The 23,042-nt window shown below is 38.8% G+C and overlaps 1 long non-coding RNA gene across 1 annotated transcript in view; it reads right to left on the bottom strand.

Moving 5' to 3' along the window:
• Positions 1–5,367: 5,367 nt before the first annotated feature.
• Positions 5,368–23,042, bottom strand: part of LOC110483256 (uncharacterized) — a 78,298-nt gene continuing 60,623 nt past the window's right edge. The window contains exon 5 of the long non-coding RNA XR_014949988.1: positions 5,368–9,867. This is a non-coding gene — a long non-coding RNA (uncharacterized LOC110483256). The remainder of the gene's footprint in view (positions 9,868–23,042) is intronic.

Genomic DNA, 23,042 nt, shown 5'->3' with positions numbered 1-23,042 from the left:
AAACTTTAATCAGACTTCATTTTAAAATGTTTTTAAATTTACCACACTAAAGAATTTATTATCAAATACACCTGCATTTATATCTGCACAGATATCAGAAACCAATTTATGTAATTGCAAATTTATTGGGGAATTTTATGTTATCAATATGTGTATATATATGTGTGTGTGTATGTCTAATTACTAAAAATTATATGTATATATATAATCAGCATTCCATCAGTTTTTTATGGAAAACAACTTAGAGTCATATTGGAGAAATGTTGAGTAATTACCTTCCCTTTATGGTTCATAACATTATATCAGGAATAATTAACTCACAGAAGGAGTGATTAGATATTGGAATGGGCAGCCCAGGGAAGTGGTGGAATCACCATCCCTGGAGGTGTTTTAGGAAAGGCTGGACGTGGCACTCCATGGTCTGGTTGACAGCATGGTGTTCAATCAAAAGTTGGACTCGGTGAACTCAGAGGTCTTTTCCAACCTAACTGATCCTGTGATTTTGTGATTCTATTAGCAATAACCCTGCATAACAATCCTGGTTGTACTAGCAACATATCTGTATTAAACCAAAACTTTTTACTTTCCTGCTACAAATACTTACCTAAATTCTTATTCTGCTCATATATACAATGGTCTCTCTTACACTGTGCTTGCCAGTGGTGCATTAAGTAGTGTGTTTGCAGGTTTCCCACACACTGCTTGTATTTTCATCATTCTGTTTCTCTTGTCCCCTCAGAGTATGCAAATTATGAGTTGTTTTAGTAAGGGGTGCTTTTCAGGGTACTAGATGTGTTGAGCAATATCATAAATCTTTATTCATTACTTCTATTTTACAGCTCCTGCAGGAATTGATTGGTAGTCTCGGACTCCACTACCTTAAAATAATCTCTGGCATACTATTTAGTAATAAAAAGTTCATCTGTGCCAGTATAAGGTTATTAAAGGCATTCTTCAACTTAGACCTTCAGGTGTGTGCTAGGCTCCTTTATATTTAAAGGCTGGCAAATGTTAGTTAAAGAGAAGATAATTAGGTCAGGTTTATATATTCCTGTTTATGCAATTTCCTAATGAACTCATAGGCAAATTTGTCATTGAAAAGTGAGACTGAAATGATGAATAAAGGCAGATATATTTGTTAGGATAGCATGGTGCTTTGTAACCATACCAGTATTTGGTATTAGTGTGACCCTTACCGAGTTTTTAGAACAGCAAAAACCTTGACTACAAGTGACAGGTATTTTCAAACAAGAAAGACTATGGCATCTTTAAAGTTTCCCTTGAGCTATAGCCTTTATCCTTGTGTCCAACCTCAGCAACCTGGTTTTCATTTATGAACTCATCATATAAAGAAACAGATCCCAGTAACAGTGGGATGATTTTACATGGAGGTGCATTGGCAGAGCTGTCTAATACTCAGCAGATGTTTACTTTAATGCTTTTTATCTGACTAGGCTCACACAATGTCACCAGTTCTTCCCCTCTCCACAGGATCTCATTTTATACCCCATGCAGTAAGGCTGCAGCACTGGAGGTACAGCTGGCTGTCACTGCTTCTTTTGTATGTTCCTGAAAAAACATTCTGATACATTATGCATGGATTTTTTTCTCTGTGTCAGATAACACTAGATCATCCTGAAATAGTGTTTCTAAATGCTGCAGAAATGTCCAACAGGATAAAAATATCCAGTGTCCTTAATGAATAGGAAGAAATTATCTACATCATTATTTTAACTTTCCAAAGCTAAGACTGAATGCAAATTGTTCTCAACCTAGAAGAATAAGATGAGCTTTAATTGACTTTATGAATATGTTCATTGGTGCTATTTTACCTAAAAATTGTAGCTGGATTAAGTTGCTGGCTAGAACTGGCAGAACCCGGGTAAGTAAAATGAGTATTGCTCCACAGCTGAGGAACTTTCTCTCCGTGAATTTGCAGTGCTCATGGGTCTCTTTGCCAATCCAAAAGAGAGGAATGTGTGATTTAATCTCTTCCTTTTGAAATGGACAGAAGGTTTTGGTACCTGAGCTCCAGGAGGGCAGATGAGCTATTTATGAGGGGCTCTGGATTTGGCATGTGCCTGCTGTTTGGTACAGACCATGCCATGGGTGTGTAGAGGTGAATTTCAACCTTCTTCTAACTTATTTTTGCTCTCTTGCATGTTGTTTTCTCTGTATTTTTTTCCATATAATATTGAAAGCCAGGAAGAGTCATGTGGGTAATGAGGAGGAGAAGCTGTTGGTAGGATTGTTGGTTGGGCTGGTCAAAGGTGAACATCCATCTAATGGCTCATTTTAGAAATGCTGAAATGCTTTATTCCAGCCTTTTGTAAAACAACTATTTTTAGCATATTCTATTTTTTCTATTCTACCTTTTAACAGTTAACTACAATGTTATAAAATGCCCCAAAAATATTTCCTTTAGTTTCTAGATCACTGAACTGTTTCAATGAGCAGATCTTTTTCAAAGATTTTAAGCATTCTTCATTTGAAAAGAAAGAAAAAAAAAGAAAAAAAGAATGTGTTACCATTGGCTTTGAATTATCTGTTAAACTATTTACAAGATAGTTTCACTTCCTTATTTGATTAACTTATTTTTTAACAACTCAAGTTAGATGACTAATTTCTAACATGTTTGACTTAAAACTGCAGCTACTCACTTGACCTTCTAGGCAAAAAATTAAATTTAATTATTCGTTCATTTTTTGTAATTTGTTGTCTGTTGTTACACTGCAGATTTTTGCAGATGTTGTAGCCTTGGATTCAAAAAACTAAAGCAGCCTCCTTTGATCTGCCAGTCCAGCTAAGAATAAGAATGCATTGGTTTTCTAAATGCGTTTTCATCTCATTCATTCATGTGTAGTTTAGAATCCATCATAAAGTTATGCTCATTTAAATTCTTTACAATCCAAAAAATGTATTTCCTCCTCTATCAGGGTTATGAAGAGAGGCATAATCTATAAATCAACTTTGAGTTTTTTTATTTGAGGGTTTTCTGGTCTCTCCCTCTGAGGATTAAAAATCATGTCTCAAGGCAGGCCATTAAGTATCATCTATCTATCTGAGAGACTTGTAGGTGCAAGAAAAATGTGGTTAGACTTGATCAAGAAAGAACTACAGAAAAAGAAATTCAAACTCTCTCTTATTTCTGCTCTAGCTATTCACTGCTGTAGTTTTCATTTAAACTTGAATACATTGCATTTCACCATATGAATCATAACATTTAGTGTATCTTTATGATAAATTGGGAAGCAGAGAAGAGCATGACAACGTGCTTTCACAACTTGAAAATAGTTTCTTTTTGACTGGCTTAAAGTAGAAGATGGGAAGCAAAGCTTCTCTAGGTTAGCAGTGTTTTGTTGGCAAGGCAGACCTAATAATAAAACTGAGGTTGTCAAAACCAGCAGTGCTAGATGTTAAGAAGTGCTTGATGTGCACACTAGGACATAAGCAAATGCTCCCTAACTTTGCTAGGGGTGAACAGGGAATGATAAATACACAGGAAGAAAAATACATAGAAAGAAAAAAATAGGATTCAGAGTTTTTTGATAAAGTCTCAGTGATCTATAAGAATTATTAAATATTTATGTCCACACTTCTTTATACAAGTGAGAGTAAAAGACAAGATTGGGACTTCTATCTTCTACTGCACAAGCTTTGGAAGTAGGAATGATGCAAAACAAAAGACTGTGTCCAAAATCTGTGCAAAGTGATAACTCAGAGTCAGCTGGGTCAGAAATGAAAAAATGTTAAAATACGTTTTATTAAACATTTTAAGGCAGACACAGTGCATGAACCAAGTAATAGATTTAGTGAAATGTTATTTTACAAATGTCTGTAAGGTGCATCTCTGGTTACTAAATCTCAACATTCAAATGAATTCTCACAGCATTCCTAAATATCAGCAGTATTATCAAGCACAATATTTGTGTATCAAAAATTATTTTGAACTCAATATTCAGTCCCTTTTTGCTCCCTTATATTAACTGATGGCTTCTGACGTTGTTTTCTCTGAAGAAAAGCAAATACAGGAGTTTCCATATACAACGTTCTCAGTAGCATCCTAATTGTGTTTTAGTCATTCCAATATTAAAGAAATTATTTCATTATGAGTTCACTGTGCAGCTCTTTAGAGTCTTGGGGAATGAGCTGAAAAATGAGCCTCTGGGTGTGAACTGAGGCTTAGTGTTCTGTTTGATGTGAGAATTTGGAGAAGCTGTCAGAGGAAGAGCAGTGCTGAGTTATTGGTACCACTGAGCAGCTCCGTGCTCCTTCCCGAGGATGGCAGAGTGCAGGTTCAGCAGGACTTGGTGAAAGTGCTGGAGATGTTCTGACTCTCTCTGTTTTCTGCTGGAGCAGCAGGAGCTTTGGCTCCCTGTCGCTCTAGGACACGTGAAAGCACAACGTGAGCCGCTGCTATTGCAAAAGTGAAAAAGAGCAAGTTTATTTTCTGACTCCAGCATTTACGCTTTTCCAAAGGCAACAGTGGATTGGAGGGTGAATGTGCCACCTCTCCAATGACGTTGGACAAACTACCAGTACATCAAATATCTCCACCTCTATGAAGGAATGCAAAACAATAGATTGTTTACAGAAAGTTGTGTGAGAAAGTTCTGTACAAGAATGTAGACTCAGAAGGCTTTAGAAAATCTCAAGAATCAGGGGAACAGATCCCAGCTTTCTGCCAGAAGCAGTGCAGACTGCACTGCAGCTGCACCACGCTCTCTGCAGTGACCCTGCCGGGCTCAGGAGGTCCCAGGGGCTGTGCCAGTTTGACCTTTGCTGTGAGCTGTGGTCTCTCTCACCTGGCAGCCCTTTTTATAGAGGGCACCGTGCAGTGCAGGCTCAGCTCTGACACCTGCAGCATCTCCCAGGCTTTTTAGTTGTTTGGGCATTCTCAGAATGTTCAAGGAAGAGAGAAGCTGTCAAGGGAATGAGTGGATGTGGGGGCCACATATGCTTTGGGCATAGGCTGTGTGACTCTTTCCAGTCTTGTGTTGGCTTTCAGAAGCTCTAAACTTGTGCTGGCTGGATCACCAAGCAGCTATCAAAGGACATTCAAGTGATGAGCTGTCAGCTGGCTGGGGACCATTGCTGTGGAAGAGGTGCTTTATTGTTTTATATTAATTGAAAATTTGACATCTAATTTACTTTCAAGGAGACTGTTTCCTTAACAAATGAAATGTGGATTTCCCTTTAGCAGGGAGAGAGAAAAATAATTTGCATACTGGATACCTCTCAGTCTAGTGCTGAATTATCTCTCCTGGTTTCTTTCAGAAACATAATCAGCAAGATCAGACTTTGGGTGGAAAAAAAAGACAGGTCTTCCTGGAAGGCATAATAAGAAGTGCTTAAGTAGCCATGTGGTATATAGAATTGACTTTTATTTTTCTTTCACAAATGTACAGCATGGTATGGAAAGCAAACAACAAAATTAAACTGCATTGCTCCTGTGAACAGCTGCCTGTTAATGTGCTTATTTGTTGGCTCAGTTCATTAATATGCAAGATTAATATAATCTAGATTAGAATCAGAAGTAGGCATGACACCTCTTAAAGTTAACAAAAAGTTTCATTTCCTTTCTTGTTATGTCATTCACAATCAGCAGTAGTTATCTACTAATACGTACTTTGTCCTGACATGTCAGCTTGGGTGGTTTTAATTATGTTTATTTTGGTATGATTACATTTGGAATAGATTGGATTGTAAACTTATAACATTGATTAATAAATTGTATGAATACATTCATTTAATACTGTTCCAATTTTGCTCAGATGATTTTTCTTAATAATAGAGGAAAATTATTATAGTGAAAGATGGTAATGTTGGACTGATGTGATCATCAGTCCTTGATGATCACTGATGCATTCAAAGTGCTGATAGGCCAGCTTGGAGTTGATAGTTACAATGTGGAGGGAGAAGAAATTTCCAGTCCAGGGTCATCAGAACTCCATGATATTTCTAAGACCAGACCATTTCTTATTTTAACTAATACTATCCAAGTAGTTTTGCCAGTGGGACTTGTACACTCCTTCTGTCTTATCTATCATCTCCTGCAATCTCTTGGGGAGGGAGACTCTTTGTTCCAAGACTGTGCAATGGTTTACTGCAATGAGGTCCTGATCTATGGAAAGCTCTGTTAGGTGCTTAAAAACACAGATGAGTAAAACCACTGTTAGCACCTGCTCAGCCCTGAATGCAGAGACTAGATTTGTGCATCTAGCTGCTTTCTTTTGTCTTCTTGGGCAGAAAAAGGGATCTGAGTGTTCACATGGTACCTGCTGTGGATGGCCTCTCATTCTGCACAGTTTCCCTCTTGCTCTCACACAGAGGAGCAGCAGTGGGCAGAGTAAGGTTTTGAGCTTATAAATGATGTATTATGGACAGGGAGGGGTTCCTAAGGGACCATGCATGAGAAGCACTTTGTCCTATAAATCCCTAGGAGTATCTAAGCAATCCTTTCTGCTTTATCCTGGCACAACAATCTGCCTTTCCTCCCTGTTTTGGAATAGAAGTTTCCAGTCTCACCTTTGGTCTTGCACTTGCTCAGCTTTGGATGTCCCTCCAAAGGAGCATTTTGCTCTTGCAGACAGGCCCAGAAGAAGTGCCTGCTGTCAGTCACATTGACCAGTCTGTCTGAGTTTTGCTGTTAGAGAAATCCTTTCCTCAGATTTGCATCCATTTTACATGAATTTAAATGAAGGCAGAGAAACTGCTAGGATGCTAACTCTTCTCTTACACTGTACTCTAGGAGTATCATGTAATGAAAGACAATAATCAGCTTTTCCTTTATTAGATGTGACTGATCAGATCCCTTAATACTTAATGGAAATAGGATTGTTTATCCAGATGTGCAATGGTTCTCCAGAGCATTATAAATTGCTTTGAATCCTGGATTCTTCCAAGTTCAGTGGTATTCCTGCAGCTCACCATAATGATTGAAATCGACAGAGGCACTCACCCAAATTGCTGCCTAATCAAATTTGAAAATACTTTTTCAAGGATGTAAGATCATCTCTGAAACTTGCTTCCTTCCCTTTGGACTATCACTGTCAAAAATTGCTGGCCTTCTGGTGGCTCAGCAAATTTCATTTGTTGTCCCAAGATGCTTTATTGGGAACTGAAGTGATGCATTGATTGGTGTGAAAGCCTTATGATTAGTGTACTAAGATTTAACATCTCAGATATATATATATTGATATCTATCTATCTATCTATGTAATGTGTGTGGATTTTGTCTTCTCCTCTATAGATTTCATAAAAATACATCCCTTGATTTTACATCTTGGGAGTCTTCTGTTAGATGTATCTTTAACTCACTTTGAATGAAGAAAAATAAAACGTTGGATAAACTGTACTTTTCAAGCTGAAATCATATGGCTATTTGAACAATATTCTTTTTTACAGAAGAAAAGCTGAAGAGGTTTATTAGAGCTTGAAGCTTATGAAAAGACATAAGATATTAAACTTGCATTCCTGTTTTGATTGCTTCCTCTCACCAGCATGTCTGCTCTTCCTTGTCATTGCAGTAATGACCTGCAGGTAATTCCATCACACTCATCACAGTTCCTTGGCTGTTCTGTGCTTCAGTCTCTCTCTTCAACATCTGGGTTGGAGCTGATGATGTTGAAGGTGTCTTCCAACCTAGTCATTCTGTGAATTCTGTGAATCTGTGTTATGGGGCTGAGGGCAAGATTACAGCACTGCTGGCACGGCAGTCTTGACATTCTTCCTAAGCCTATTGATGCTTTACAAGGAAGAAGGAGCAAAGTGACAATGTCCAGCCACTGCAGCCAGCCCAGCTGAACAGTTGCCTTTGATACACCCCTGTGTCCCTAACAGGACTGTGATGCCTGAACAAACAGCTGAACTCTGTCTGAGGGAGCTGAACCTGGTGGACTGTGGGACCCAGGAGATCTCCCCTCCCTGCGGCAAAGCTGAGGTTGCTCTTTTCATCCCAGATCCCAACTCCAGCCACTCCTGAGCCTGACGTGCATCCTCAGGGGAGGAAAAACCCCTTTCCCAGCTCTTCTGTTTCCCACTTGCCTGCTGCTCTGACCTGCAGCTCTTCAGCTGCTCACACACACACATGCACACCCTGTGGGTGGCTGCAGCAGCCTTGCCTGTGCCCCACCAGGTGCTCATGAAGGTCCCTGGCAGCCTGCACCTGCCCTGAATGGGGCATGCTCATCCAATACTGAGTTAGAAGTAGGATTTAACAAGAAAATAGAACAGTCTGTAGCCATCAAACATAATGTTCTGCCAAATAAACTGCTCAGCTTCCTGCTTACATGCGAGTGCACCCTTTGATCTTCCTTCCTCATACTTTTCCTGTTCTGGTTGCTTCCTGATCTGATCTCTCCCTTTATCATCCTGCCTTCTCTCCCCTAAACACCCCATAGACATTGCATGATCTTAAATGTCTCATCTGCTCCAGCCCACAGTTTTCTTTGCCCTGCATCTACCAACGAACAGATGCTGCTTTAAAAGGAACTGGCTTAGTGTGTCAGGCAGAGTTTCTTTGGTGGGTTTCACACCAAGGACAATGGTGTAATAATTTCTTGCTGTGGAAATATTTGGTGTTTTCTGTTCTTCACTGGTCTGATCGCTTGGGTTCCCCCACCTAGCAAAATGGGACTGCAACCTGTTGATATTTGGGAAGAAAAGTATGTAAGTTCCCAAACCAAAACCATTTGCAAGGTGATGTACTTTCAGCATTATTTGTATTACCACTTTCAAATATGATTTTGGATGGCATGAAGAGGAAAGACTGATCTGAAGCTAGGAAGGCAGTGCTAGGCAAAAGTGCTGTGCATATGCAATAGCCTGGGAAGTATACATGTTTTCTTGGCTGTCTGGTTTTGAACAGATTGGTGGTATGCTGTTGACTTTTATTTTTTTACTGCACTGTAAATCTGCTAAACTCCTATGTTTTGCTGAAGTTTAAGCACCTCTGAATTTGCACAATTTGAAATGGAATTTGCAATGCAAGGGAGGGGGGGATGTTGCATACATAAAAGATAGAATTTTATTTATGGAGACCCATAATAATGCACTGTAGGTTACTGAAGTATGCAGGATGAACAACCGTTATAATAATAACATCATAAATTTCTAAATTGCTGTTAGGGAGTAAGGCTTGGGAAGGCTGGTAGCCAAAGTACAAGCATTTTCCTGTAATTGCTCTATAGGCATGTAAGTCAGAGTCTTTTCTTCTTTTTTTTTCCTTATATTTTTTCCTCAGTGAGCGATGCCAGCTCCTTCAAGCCAGCTTTTCTTGCCTCTAACATTCCTGTTGCATGTGCAGAAGACTTTGAAAAATACTTTGTGTCTATCTGTGCAGGTATATATACATACAGTTTTATTTGCTATTATTTGGAAAAGCCTAAGAAACCTTTTTTGTTTCAAGAAAATTGAACATGAGATTTGAAATACATGCAGCTTGTACTGTCACAGCACAAGGCTTCCCTGTTTATAAAATGGGATTGTCAGAACTCAGGAAAAAATTGTGCTTCTTCCTTGTTGCTGTGAATTGGGAAAATTGAATCAAAGAAATGATGGATTTTTTTTTTCAAGTATCTGGTGAATAGGAGCTGTTGGTAATAACAATCTCAGCAGTTTCTAAGCCTCTCTCTCATGTACCTAGCCTCCACACCCACCTTGAACATACACCTCATGGCTCCTTCGTTTCTCCTTTTCCTCCTGTTTCCCTAGATCACTTTCTTTTGTCCCTTCTATGTAGAGTGGGAGCTGTTTTTTCTTCCAGGCTGTCTTTGCAGAAGGAGAAGCCTCAGAGGGTGACATGTTCTGCTCGTGATGGTGTTTGTTGAGCTGGATGGTGATGCGGGTGAGCTGATAGTTCTGCAACTGGAAAATATATGCAAGGCCACGATCAGTCCACATACCCCTCTACAAGTCAGCACCAGAGATGGATTTATGAATCACAGATTAGTCAATAGCCTCCTCAACATTAAAGAAGGCACAATCCCCTAGCAGTTTTCAGGGTACTGTACTGAAGGGTATTTTCTTGCGCACTGAAAGGTCAACTGAGAAACAGTCTTTAAATTATGTGCTGTGCCAGGTCTTAAAACTCTGTGCAGCTAGCCTGTATGTCCACACACTGGTATTGAGAGTATTCTTGTCACTTGTTTGGTACTAAGGCTGTTTTTCTAGATCACCATATCTTCAAATCTAAACTTTCCTAATACCACAATGCTGACATTTCTTTTCCATGCTCAGTACATCTTAAAACTGTTGGACTTCTGAGATATCCAAAACTGACAGAGAGTTTAAATGCAAGAAAAATGCAGTAAAAGCTACTGCAAATGGTTTTTATGGGCCCATATAATTCAAGGGGCTTCTGGCTGCTATAATAGCTTTTTTCAATCAAACCTACAGCTTTTCTATATGTGGTAAACCACTGTGTAATGAAGATAACCTTGACAAAGTATTGGAATAATAAGGCAAGTTCTATCGAGTTCGCATTCCTAAATTATTCAGAGACTGTAAAAATGTACATTGAAATATTTTGTGCTTCAGTAAAAGTGCCCCAGTGCTAGTCCTTTTACTTTAGTGGATGCAATGGTTTCAAAACCACATTCTCAGGCGATTCTCTAATTTATATAGGACAAAGGCTTTTTGTCAATGTTTGTCACTGCAGAGTCTCCTGATGACACTTTGGAGGTCAGGCTTGGCAGCTGTCCCTGGCACAGGAGTGCAGGTGAGCCTGCAGACCACAGCTGGGGTGCCAGGCTGTGTGTGTCTGTGCCTTGGAGCAGTGGGTGCCAGCACAGGGACACCTCCTCCGACACTGGGCTCTGTCCCCAGGGTCCCTGCCAGCCTCTGGGGCCAGCCGAGACTCCTGCCACCTCCAGCATGTCTTGGCTGTGGCAAATCTCAAATGACTTTGAAAACTGTCCGCAGCTACAGTGGGATGGGGACCAGGAGGCCCCACTGCCCTACAGTGGCCACAGAGCCAACTCTGGGTCCTTCAGCCCGGCAGAGCCGAGTGGTCTCACCACGAGTGGGCAGGATGGACAACTGTAGCACATTTTTAAATTCTGTCAGGGAGAAAGGCCTGGTTTAACAAATCTTTGCTTGTATAGTCCCTGAGCAGTGCTCCTGTTCTCACTTTAAGCCTTCCTCGTTGCTCCTGCAGCTGATCCATGTCCCCCAAGCAGAGGGACCCAAGCTGATGGACATGGAGAGTGTGGAGAGCAAACAAGCACCTGTGTTCATTGAAGCTCCAATTGCTGCTTGGGTCAGTGTCAAACCCCAGCAGAGATGTTAGGTTACAGAACAGAGGCCCAGACACCTTTTCTGAAGTCTGAAAAATACCTGTGCCACAGCAATCACTGTGACAAATCAGTGTCTTTTGTTGTTGTCTTCAGGACAACTACAATTTGACCCACAGAAAAGAAAAAAATATTAGAATACTAAATATCTAGAGGATTATAAGAAAACTATGGAAAAGCAATGTGAACTATGAAAATCTCCATATATACACTGAAGGCAGATTCATTAGCCAGTAGGTCAGCTAGGCAGATAAGTTAAGGTGAATAAAGAAAGAATGTTACTGGAATGGCAAATTATTTTAAAGTACATAATGATTTCATATATCAATACACAGGATAAAATGTCCCTCTGCCATAGATAGATGTAGAAAGACCGTATTTAAAGCTGCCATTTAATCTTTGTTATACTAAAGCTTCCATTTAATCTCTGTTATTCTACTTCTTAGTTGTGTGTAGGAAAAGGTAATATCTAGTTAAATGAATTAGAGCTTCGGAAAATTAGTTTTATCTTATTGGTGTCTGAAAACACTATTATTATGCTATTATTATTTCTGATACAGTAAGCTCTGATCCCAGTCCTATATAATACAGAGAAATATAGGAAGATAGTTCAAATTCCCAAAAGCTTATACTGTAAGGTCAGTATGAACTGTAATATTCATGCAGGGTATAACTGTGCAACAGGGTGAATGCTGTATTTTTAAACTCAGGTGGGAAGAAGGAAAAAACAGTGATTTAGCTGTAAAAACAAACAGACAAAACAAAGAAGGAAAAAGAGGTGATACAGGGGAAAAGAATATGAAGAGATTAATGGAGGAAATGTGTTAGGGTTGACATGAAAAAACAGAAGGAGTAGCTGGAGGTAGCAGAAAGGCAAAGCAGAAATACAAATAGAATTCAGAGTAAATACTATAGAAAACTGCTTTGTCCCCTTATCAATGTTGAAGGTCAAGGTCTAAAATGTTTCTTCAGCTGTTCTTGCCAATGTAAGCCTCTGTCTGCTTCTATTCAAAATAAATCCCAGATGCTATTTAAGTGATGGCTGGCATATACATTTCAGAATTCGGGGAATGCTAAGCCTTCTTCAGACATCATCTTCCAAAGTGATTTACCATGGAATTGAGCTTTCAGTGACTCACCTGGTGGGATTATAGTCTTGTTCTTCAGTAGTAAATATGGCAGAATGATTAAACAACGAGATTAAAGTAGTGCTTATGCTTCCTTATTACATTTCCTGCATATATTTTAATATATTATTCTTATTTTGTTGTGGTGCTCTCCAAGAAGATAAAATGCTTATAGAAATTCCAAAGACTCATTTTTGGAAGGCAGTGGGCAGCAAAATGTTTCCGTCCAATGAGCCTTCAGCTGGGGGTCTGACAGACATATGGCAGCAAATTGTGTCTGTTAAAGCAAATCTAATCAAAATGCAGTCACTTCTCCTCTCCTATCAGATTCAGCATTAGATTGTTTAAACAAAATCATATATGCATAAATTAGTTGCCATCTCCATAATGCCTTTAGGGCAGGCAGTCACCACAGACTGAGTGAAGCCAGATGGTTGGAGGGAGGATCCCTCAGCTGACGGGCAGGAAGAAGAACAGATCATGGCTTGACATTCAGACAGTGTGGCTTGGCCAGCTTCATGGGCTGCAGCAATCTGGGGTTGAGCCTTGCAATGAGGTCCCTGCACGTAACCACTGGTTTGTCCTGGAGTGTGGTCCTGTGCCCCATGATGTTCTTCAGAACCTTTCTTTCCTCTGCCCTTGTGGGAACTCAAAATGTCCCTCAGACATTTTTGGAGGTTCTGGGTCCAGGTCAGAAGCATTTGAGATCCTGGCAGGCAGCTGGAAACAGCTGTGATTTTGGGTTTGAGCCATGGAATGATTTACCAACCTTGCAGGAATAACAAGAAGTCACAAAAGTTTAGATATTATAGTAGAAGTAGTCACAAAGTAAGGAAGAATTTTTTCGTGCTGTACAGGGGGGTTTTAATGCTTGTACAGGGGGTTTTTAGTTTTGTACATGGGGGTCAGAGGTTTTAAGATGGAGGGATTTGGGCCTACCCTGTCTTATTTCTTCTTCCTTACCTCCATGTTCTTGGTGATGCTGGCACTCACAGATTGGTTTAGAGTAGAAAAGCACCATTTAATATAGGTAGTAGGTATTGGGGACAAACTGCAAACATGTAACACGTAATGTACCATATAAAAGAGAGCAACAGCCCTGGGCTGGGGGAAAGAAGAAGCAGTTGGGAGTCAGAGAGGATGTCAGTGTGTGTGTGTGCCTTTGCCTGGGCTGTGAGCAAACTGCAGCAGCCTGACAAGAAAATCTTTTAGATAACTTGCAACAAACAACCATGAGACTGAACAACAAGAGACTGCTGAGCCTTTCTTTGGAAGCACGGGTTGGAGGAGAATCTTTTCCACCCCACGAAGCCACCTGTGACCTAGGGTGGTCTTCGACATGCCCTGCCTACAGAAAACTCAGAAAGAAAGAATCTCATCTGCTTTGCATTTTGTTTGCTCATGCTGTGGAAATGAGGACTGTCTCTTTTGTTCCTGTTTGACTCCATGGAAAACCTCCATGCAGGTACCTGTGCGTTCAGCCCTTTCCCCACAGGCCACAGCACCACTCAGCCAGCACTTTCAGGATCTCCCTTAGATGTCATCAGCAAACCTCATCTGGGAGCCAGACTGCCTGAAGGCAGCAGGCAAGTCCTGCAGGGACAGCAGGGCTGACAAAGCTGCAGCAGCAATCCCCATGATTTAGGGATGAAGGCTGAGAGGAAACCTCCAGGTGTACGTGCTGAACACAGCTGAGAGCACCTCTCGGGTCTCCTGAATGCACAGACTGCTTCAACAAAGCCATTTTTGCATTTTTGCCATGTTGCCACATTTGCTGTCTCACTGGAATTATAAAATTGTCATAGAACCAGAAAACTGGGAGCCCTATAGACAACTATTCTTTGCTGACTAATATATTAAAAAACTTCTTTATTCTGCTTTACTCGGTTCTAGCTTCTTTCCAAGCAATTGTGAAAACTTTGCAGCTTCCAAAATTTCAGAGGGATTTTCTGTCTGTAGGTAAAAAAAAAAAAAAAAGATTAAAAAAAAAAAAAAGAGAAAATTCTTCCTCACAATTAGAGAACTTTTCCAACAGTGGCAGTCCCACAAGCCTGTAAGATTGCAAGGTCATTTTTGTATCTTGACATAGGAGATGAATACTGCTTACTTTAAAACAGGAGAAAACCAATCAGCCATTCTGATAAATTCCTGTAAATAAATAAACAGCCTCAGAGACTTAATTTCAAAAAGTCCAACTCTTATGGCTTCATCCTCCTTTAGTTTTGCTCCATTGCTAACCTTTTCAGAGCAAAGAAAACAATTTGTCTCCACTGACCATAGCTCACTGGCTCCAAGCAAGGTCTAGTATGGCTGTGATTTATGTTCTGGACCTGCAGGTGATAGCACTTTGTGTTCACGCTCCTGTGGATTGGGTTTTGCCTGCTGATGTCATGGCCTAACAGCTCCTGCTTTAGAAGTATGTTCTCAGCTTGGCTGGTCTCTTTCCTTTTCAATTGATATGTAGCTTCACCTGGTCTAAAGATGAAAAAATTCAGCTTATGACCTCCAATACCATATGTTCTTTCTTCACATATAAGAATAAGTGAAAAATGGCTGCCCTAGTAGAAGAGTGACCTAGAGTATCTTAATTACAGTGAGAATTGGTAGAAGATGCAGAAAACCTTTCCATTTTTTCTGCTTGCTGCTTGGTTGAGAACTTGCAAATTCATTCTGTTCCTGCAAGGCGAGAATCACTTTTTCCTTTTTCCTTTTTTTCCGTTTTCATAATTTGATTGAGTGATAGATAAAATATTCTATCTCTTTCACTTTCATGCACAAACCATCTCCTTTGGTTGTGACTTTCCCTCAAATGCAGAACTTGGAGAATTCCAGAGATCCCTGCAACTACTTAAAGAGGCACTGAGTATCCCCAGCTACAAATACAAGTCTTTTGTTCTGCTGATCTTTGCTAAAGTGTGTGTGTGTTCCTACACAGTTTGCCAGTCACTCTGATATAATGGATATCACATATGCTAGCTGTCAAAACAGCAGAATTTACTATAAAGTATAAATTAGAATCAGGCACATAAATTTTAACCTGTGTATTGTGCCTCTGTCATGTCATTTAAGAAAAGCAGAGAAAATTAGCTTCTTAAAAGCATTTTAAAAAGACCCTAGAAAAGCTAAGGCTCAACTTAGAAGCCTGGTCTAGAAAATGAGCTATCAATTTGCTTGCAGGTGGTCCTGACAGCAGATCTGGCAATATGTTTGTTTGGCTGCTGTGGTATATATTAAGCTTCAGTGCATCTCCCTAAAGGTTTAGAACATGAATGATTTCTAAATAAGGGAGGCACATTACACTTTGAATAATTACCCCTGCAGCCTGTGACCTGCATAGGCAAAGATGCAAAAGAAAGGCAGTTTTTAGAAGGAAAAGTCTGCTGAAAAGAGCAACTTTAATCTGGAGTGGCTCTTATGCAGCTGTGGCTTTGTAGTCAATAAATATGGCATATTTCCTTGCAAATAATTATGTGATTAGGTTACTGTAATTTAAGAAATAAATAGCATTTTTTTAATGTAAAAGTCCATTTAAAAATATACATTTAATGCCCTTAAATATGGCTTAAACATGTACTGTGCATTTTTATAGTATTTGTTTCAAAGGTTTGTAGGAATATTTTTCCAGCTCTTTCTCTTGGGGGTCTTGAAGTTCAATGAGATTATTTTCTCCACCTATAATGAGGAACGTGAAACATTTTTTCCTCCCACTGTATTTCAGGAATCTTGCTACCCTTCTTGCCTATTCCTGGTATTAACCAGCACTTACATAATGCTCAAAACAAGGAGAAGGAAAGAAATAAGCTAGCCAAAACTACTGAGCAAACCTAGGAAGAGAATTAAAGTTTTCTGACTCATTTTCATACTGTTTACACTAAATCCCGCTGCTTCTGGATGGCCTGTCACCTTAACATTCATTGTACCAAGTTGAGAGCTGATAAAATAACTAACACCTCATATTACATTTAGAGAAAACTCATAAAACTTTCATCTACCTCTTTTTTTATTTGAGACAGTCTTGAAAAGAAGCACAGACATTAATCCAGCTAACCCAGGTCTGATAATGCCCAAGGAAGGAAATTTTTTTATCCACCTTTTTTTTGGCAATGCACCTTAATTCAGATCTAAACCTCTCAACATAACTGTGCAGCCTCCTCATTCAGCTACCATGTAGGTTTCAGCAGTTTGTAAAACATTCCAAAGTTGCTGTCAAATTCTTGGAACTCTGAGATATAAAACACAGGCCTCAGGTTTTGTAATTTGTTTTCTGTAAAATAACAAGTGAAACAGTATTTGCTTTTTCTTCAATTTCTGTCACTTCTTTATGATTTTAATTCTTAGGATAATTTTTTTTTACAAAACAAACAAGTCCTCTAAAAGCATAGTGGGCAGCTGGCCAGAAATAGCCATAAATGCTTTCTCAGCAGTGTGAAAACACTGAATTGAAAGACAGATGTGGTACAGTGCCTGAGAAAGGATGGGAGAGTTGACATGATGGCTCCTGCAGAAATACAGAAAATGGATATAAATCAATGGAGGAATGCAATGTGCAGCTATAAATTTGCAGGAGGCAGACTAAGCCCCAGAAATCCACGGCCAGCTGAGAAACTTGATTCTGGATGCCAGAGGCTGAGGTGGACACATCTAAGGTGGAGAGATCTTAGATGGAAAGGACTAGGAAGTAAAACCTGTATTTCTGCTCCAAAAGTATTTGTGGAGTTCTACACACAGACCTGGAAAAGGGTGTGAATAAAACCATAGGTGGAGAGTAGAAGCTAATTTAAAAAAAAAAACAAAAAACAAACAAACCAAAAAAAAACCCACCAAGCAAGACTGTTTATGTGACCAAGATATACAGAACACAATAATTGAATATGTCTTTTAAAGTCTCACTGCTGCATCACTGATTTTAACAGGATGGCAAAACTTTTATTCATTAAAGACTGAAAAATTTTCAACTCTTGCTTTTGATTAATAGCACAGTCATCAGCTAAGCAGGGGTGTCGTGCTAGATTACAGCCTGTATAAATTATTTGTGAACAGAAGCAAGTAATATATTCTTACACCTGAGCTAGTCACTTTTAGCATTTGTGAAATTTACTTCCCCAGTTCATATCATCTCACCAAGTCACATATGAAGTGAAATTAGAAACAAAAAGTCAGGCTATCATCATCCAGGCATTTGTCTTTTGAAAACATACACAATAATGCTTGTAATGGGGTCTGCAGTACTTTAACATTTAAAAGAATCGTGTACAGAATGGAAATGTTCTGTAAATAAAATAAATGTGCAGAAAAAATCTAATTTACTGCCTCAGGACATCTTTATTTTTCTCCTTTTTTTGTAGGACCCATTGGCTTGTGTGAAAAAGGCTTTTGGTTCACTGTTGCATTGAAAAGTTTCTGTGCCCAATTTTGTCATTCTCATTTAAACTCGCAATATGGGAACAATAGCAAAATTCATATTAATACATTCTTAAAATCACATTCCCTCCTTTCTTTTGGTAATAAAACACTTCATTGAATGTGAATTTTCTGGTCTGGATAATCTATGCTTTCTCATCTCAGTAGTTCAATTTTTCAATGGAAAGGAATAACAGTTAATTTTTTGATGTTAACTCTATATAATGTACATGAAATGAGTCAAAGAATGAGTGGAAACTAATCAAGCTTATACCTCAGAATAATCCTGGTTGAGAAAAGGTTTCTTCATTAATTATACCTGGCCTTGCTACCATGAAGTTTTAATGAAAAGAAAAAGGTGGCTAAAACTATGGAGGATTTTGATTAATTCCGAGTCTGTTATTTTCATCTGATCTATGCTTCTGGCCTTAATAGGGACACCACTGATGATCTGAAAGCACACATAAGGCTGTGCCTACATTAGCAAGTGAGTAGCTCAGCAGGAGCACAGCACTAGATCAAAGCAGTTGCTGCAGGAGCCCCAACATTAAATGCAATTTGCTCCTTTTACTTTAGGTTCCATTCAGCCTGGCCTGCAGAATTCGTGCCCCAGCCTTGTATGGGGTTTGGAATTGTCCTGAGCCCACGCCACTGGTTAAGGCCCATTAGGGTTTGTAGTGCATTAACCCTGCACCTGAATCAGGGTTTCCTGCCCAATTTCATCTGAAAGAAATCGAGTTCTCTTGTGCCTGAATTGCTCTGCAAAATGGCCCAAAATGCTAATGCAGACAGAGCCTGTGCCAGCCAACAATATGTATACTTTTTTCCTATCCTTCTGCAAATATCATGTCGACTGGAGAACTTCACAAGTTTCTAATTTGAATTTACAAAACCACGGATATTTCAAATTATGTTATTTTCTGAATACAACTTGAGCTAGCAGTATTATGCATAGATATTCTATGCATAAATTGTAGACCAAAATCATATTGCCTCCATATCATAACTAAAGGGTGGATTCATTTAGTGCAAAACACATAGTCAAGGGGTTGGTATTAACAATCAGTGCAACAGAGCTCCAAAAATTCATTTTAAATGCACATAGTGAAAGCTATTTATGGAGTGACTGAGCGAATTTTGAATGCAGGGCAAGATTGTATATTGTCACTTTCATGGAAGTTATTTGCTTCTTGATATTATAGCAATCTGAATATTTTCCTTATTGTGCTTACATTTTTTTTTCTTCAAATGACAGATATTCTCTTGCATCTTTATAAAGATTGGGCAGACTATTTTAAGTGGTGATCATTTTTATTTTTATGCCTACATCTACCAATATATTCCTAAATTCTCCAACTCTTGAATCATCCATATCAAACTTACAATGTTTTGTATATTTGTGATTTTAAAAGTGTCTTTCTTCATTGAAGTCTGAGATACCTCATTTTACAAAAGCAGTGCAGTTATATGATATGTAACAAAAGAGCCTTTTTTTTTTTTTTTTAAGTGATAAAGACTTAGATACACTTCAAGGAGCCACATAAGTTGTCATTTAAATAAACAGGAATGCCAGTAGTTGCCATTTCACAGAATCGAGGCAATTCTATATTGGAAAGAGCTTCCCTTAGGAGTTTGTAGCATTCCTAGTTTCACACTATGGAATCTACTTTCTGTGCATATTTAAACCAAACACATGTAAGAATCTGCAGGTGTCCCTTATTTCTTAGTTATTCTCTTTACACCCTGAAGTATATTCTGAAGCCCGTTTGTCATATTAGCATTGCATTTCCAATTAAGATGTTTATTAAAAAAAAATTTAAAAATATATTCTAATGGCCAGATAAATTCCCTCCAAGATAAAAACTGTTTACCAGGAAAAAACATACTTCACTTTTGTTAAGACATGTAATACATTCAATACAATTAAGAAACACCATTTCAGTTTAGGGTATAGAAACACCCACATTGCCTGTAAAATGGAGCTGTTGAACTGGACAAAAATGCATGTACCTAGCAAGGACTGTTTCTAATAGAGAAAACTCATCCTTTCAAATCAACAGACACTTCTGCAGGCTTTCATTCTAGACTATAGCTTTTCCCATATGCTCTCAACTGTAACCAATAAATCTAAGCACATATTTACTCTGCATGCTCTACCACACTGGTTTTAGGAGAATACAGGAGTTCTAACAAGTGTATGAATAGGCAATAAACCAGGACCCTTTTGAAAACAAACCACTCTTCTTAAAAATTACTACATGCTGTCAAGATAGATGAAGAAATAAGGAATCAATATAAGGTATTAATCGCTTCAGAATTACAATTATACATATTTCTTTAAGCACATGCCTAGAACTAGTAAATTATTGCATTTGAAGTCAAACTGCAGATTAAACTTGGAGCATGCAGAGGGAGGCAGACAAAGAGAGGGAGAAAGATGAATCTATATCAGGGGGAGGGAAGGGACATTTTGATTTGACACATTAGAATCTTTATGTTACTGTTCTGCCAGTAAAGAGCCTCTCTGGAGGTGTATGAAAGATTTTGCACTTAAAACTAAACTGGAAAAATAATCTTCTTTGCTGTGTAGATTAATGTTAGGAAATTTTCCTTTGCTTGTCTCAGGCAGTTCTGATTCTCTCTGCATACATTTAAAACTGCTTTTGATTTTTCTTAGCTTCCCTAATTTTGGGTTCCTGAATGTGCTGGTCACTCCGTGAGGGAGGAAAACAGGCACAGGTTTGTAGCTCGTTTTTTATCTCTAATTGAAGCATCTTCCACATTTGTCACAACCTCCAGATAGAAGGAACAGGGAGGAAAAGGGGACTTTGTGTCAAGCGGGCACATGAAAATGAAATAAATCAAGGATCCAAAGACACATCTGAGAACAAACTATTTAAGACTTGGTTTCTCGTGGCTGCATTTCACCTTCTTCTCCTAAATTATATAACTTCTTATCATTATCATGAGGACATTTTAATTATACATCATACCAAGTCTTGGGTCCTTCCCTGTCATAATTTGCACTTTCATAGTCCCATGTTTAAACATCCTGCTTTCACTGTGCACTGGTTTCTGCCTTACAGTATGTTTTGATTATCCTTTGGTAATATTTCTGTTGCTTCAGCAATCAAATTTAAAATCAATCTTCCTTCCACTCCCCACTTGCTGTTTCCCAATTGTGGTTGCATTGGTGATGGCAAGTGCTGAATGTCCTTCAGTTAGTGAAAAAGGAAAAAAATTAAACATTCTCTTGACTCTCTGAACTCGTTTGACTTTGCCCCACACTCTTCTACAATTTAAACATATGAATCTGAGGAGCCAGAGAAGAAGCTGAAGAAAATGTAGATGGCAGAAAGTATTTTTAGATCAAGAAACAACAGTCTGTTTGCAGAACTAGTAGCCACAGTTAGGAATGTAAAACCCAACCACTAGCAGATTTACTAGTTTAAAAACAAGTGCAAGCCAACACAATGGTAAATCCCTTTCATCCCTTTGCTTCCCTTTTCCTAAAATTAGTCATTATACTTCTGTACGAGCATTTGTTTCTTGTTTTTATAAAATGCAAGTCAGTCTTTAAATTCCCAGCCTTAATGACTTGCAGCAGCAGCGAGTTCTACAGTCTACTGAAAATACTCTGAATAGATATTTCCACTTACCCATTTATACCATCTCTCATTTTCCTTGCATTTGCATTCTTCCTCCCTGAAGCAGTAGAAAAATTATTTAATACTGTTTGAAGTATAGGAAGAATCTAATTTTTGTTTTCCCAGGTGAATACTGTGAACACTTTCTGTGCTTCAGATGTATTGTACCTGATGACAGCTTCTGTGAGCTGTGTCTGGTCTTCCTGAAGTTCCTCACTGTCCACTCTGGACTTCCATAACCTAAATAACTTCTGCAACCTGTTAACTTTGCTACTTGAAAGCAGAAAACCTTGGTCTCAGGTGTGATTTTGAGGCACTGTTTTCCCCCAGCAAAAACTGACAATTTAATTCTAGTCTTTCTTTTCTGTCTCTTAGAGAGTTTTGATCCACAGCAATACTTTAGTTCACAAATACTTGTTTTCCTTACTAATTTCCTGTTCAGGACCTTGTCAGAGGTCTGACTGAATAAACTGCCTGCTGTCTATTGCTTTGGAGACACTCACTGAATTTTAGCATATCAGAGAGACTCTTCAGAAAACTCAGCAGGATAGGCTTTATCACATCCTGGTCTTTCAGGTGTTTACTGTTTTACTTTTCTGATATAGATGTAATGTTTATTCATCTGTAACTTTCTGGATCACTTATGAAGCCTTTTTAATTAGAGATATAAAATTTGCCACCCGCTAAGCTACTGATATAGTAGGCATTTTTAATTAAAGCCTGTGCACTTTGTTAGCTGCTCTGCCCTGTCAAGATTTAGAATTCTGTGATGTCTATCCTTCAGGACTGTTGACTTGAAGCTTTTGAATTATCAGTTTCTCTCAGCATCTTTCCTTATGGTAGCTCGATCATCACAGCTCATCATCCTCATTGTCAGGCAAAGCAAGCTGTGAAATCCACTCATTCTCTGCAACAGAGGCTGGTACAAAGAAACACCTCTTGGAGGCATCTGCATCCTCTTCATTTACTCTCTGTCAACAAGGACCCATGCTCAACCCAACCAGCAGCTGTGAATTTGAAGTTTCACACATGTCCATGCACTGAAATCAGCCCTAGAATGTCCATTCACCTCTAGTGATGCCCACACAAAATGTAGATTGGTGAGCACATTCTCCTCTTAACCTCTTGGGTCTGAAAATTTGTAACCTCAAAGTAAGGGCTTCTCCCATGGTTTTCCTTGTTCCTCCCAACTGAAATACAAAATTAACTGTGATGCATGAATTTCCACAATCTCTGATGTATTCTTTGAGGAAAACTATACCTATTTAGCCGTACTCTGATTGCACTCATATGTTCTGTTGTAGACAAAATAGAAAAATGCAGCATAAATATAAAGTTTGTTTTAAATATGTATCAGAGGAAGAGAATTGGTAATTCTATGCATGACAAAAAATGTTACTCTTTACTGAATTAAAATTCTGCCACCCATAAAATAATAATTATTTTTTTTGTGTGAGAAAGACAGAATTTTCTAGTTACATTAATGTAACTTAATAACTTGCCCAAGGGGCACAGAGCTGTCAAAAGATTTAAAAAAAAATCCCACTCCAGAGTTTTAACTTTCAGATCCCAAA

Source organism: Lonchura striata, chromosome 1 (genome assembly GCF_050655825.1).
Source record: "Lonchura striata isolate lonStrDom1 chromosome 1, ASM5065582v1, whole genome shotgun sequence".
In the NCBI taxonomy this organism is placed as follows: Eukaryota; Metazoa; Chordata; class Aves; order Passeriformes; family Estrildidae; genus Lonchura; species Lonchura striata.
This window is presented reverse-complemented; position numbering and strand designations above follow the sequence as displayed.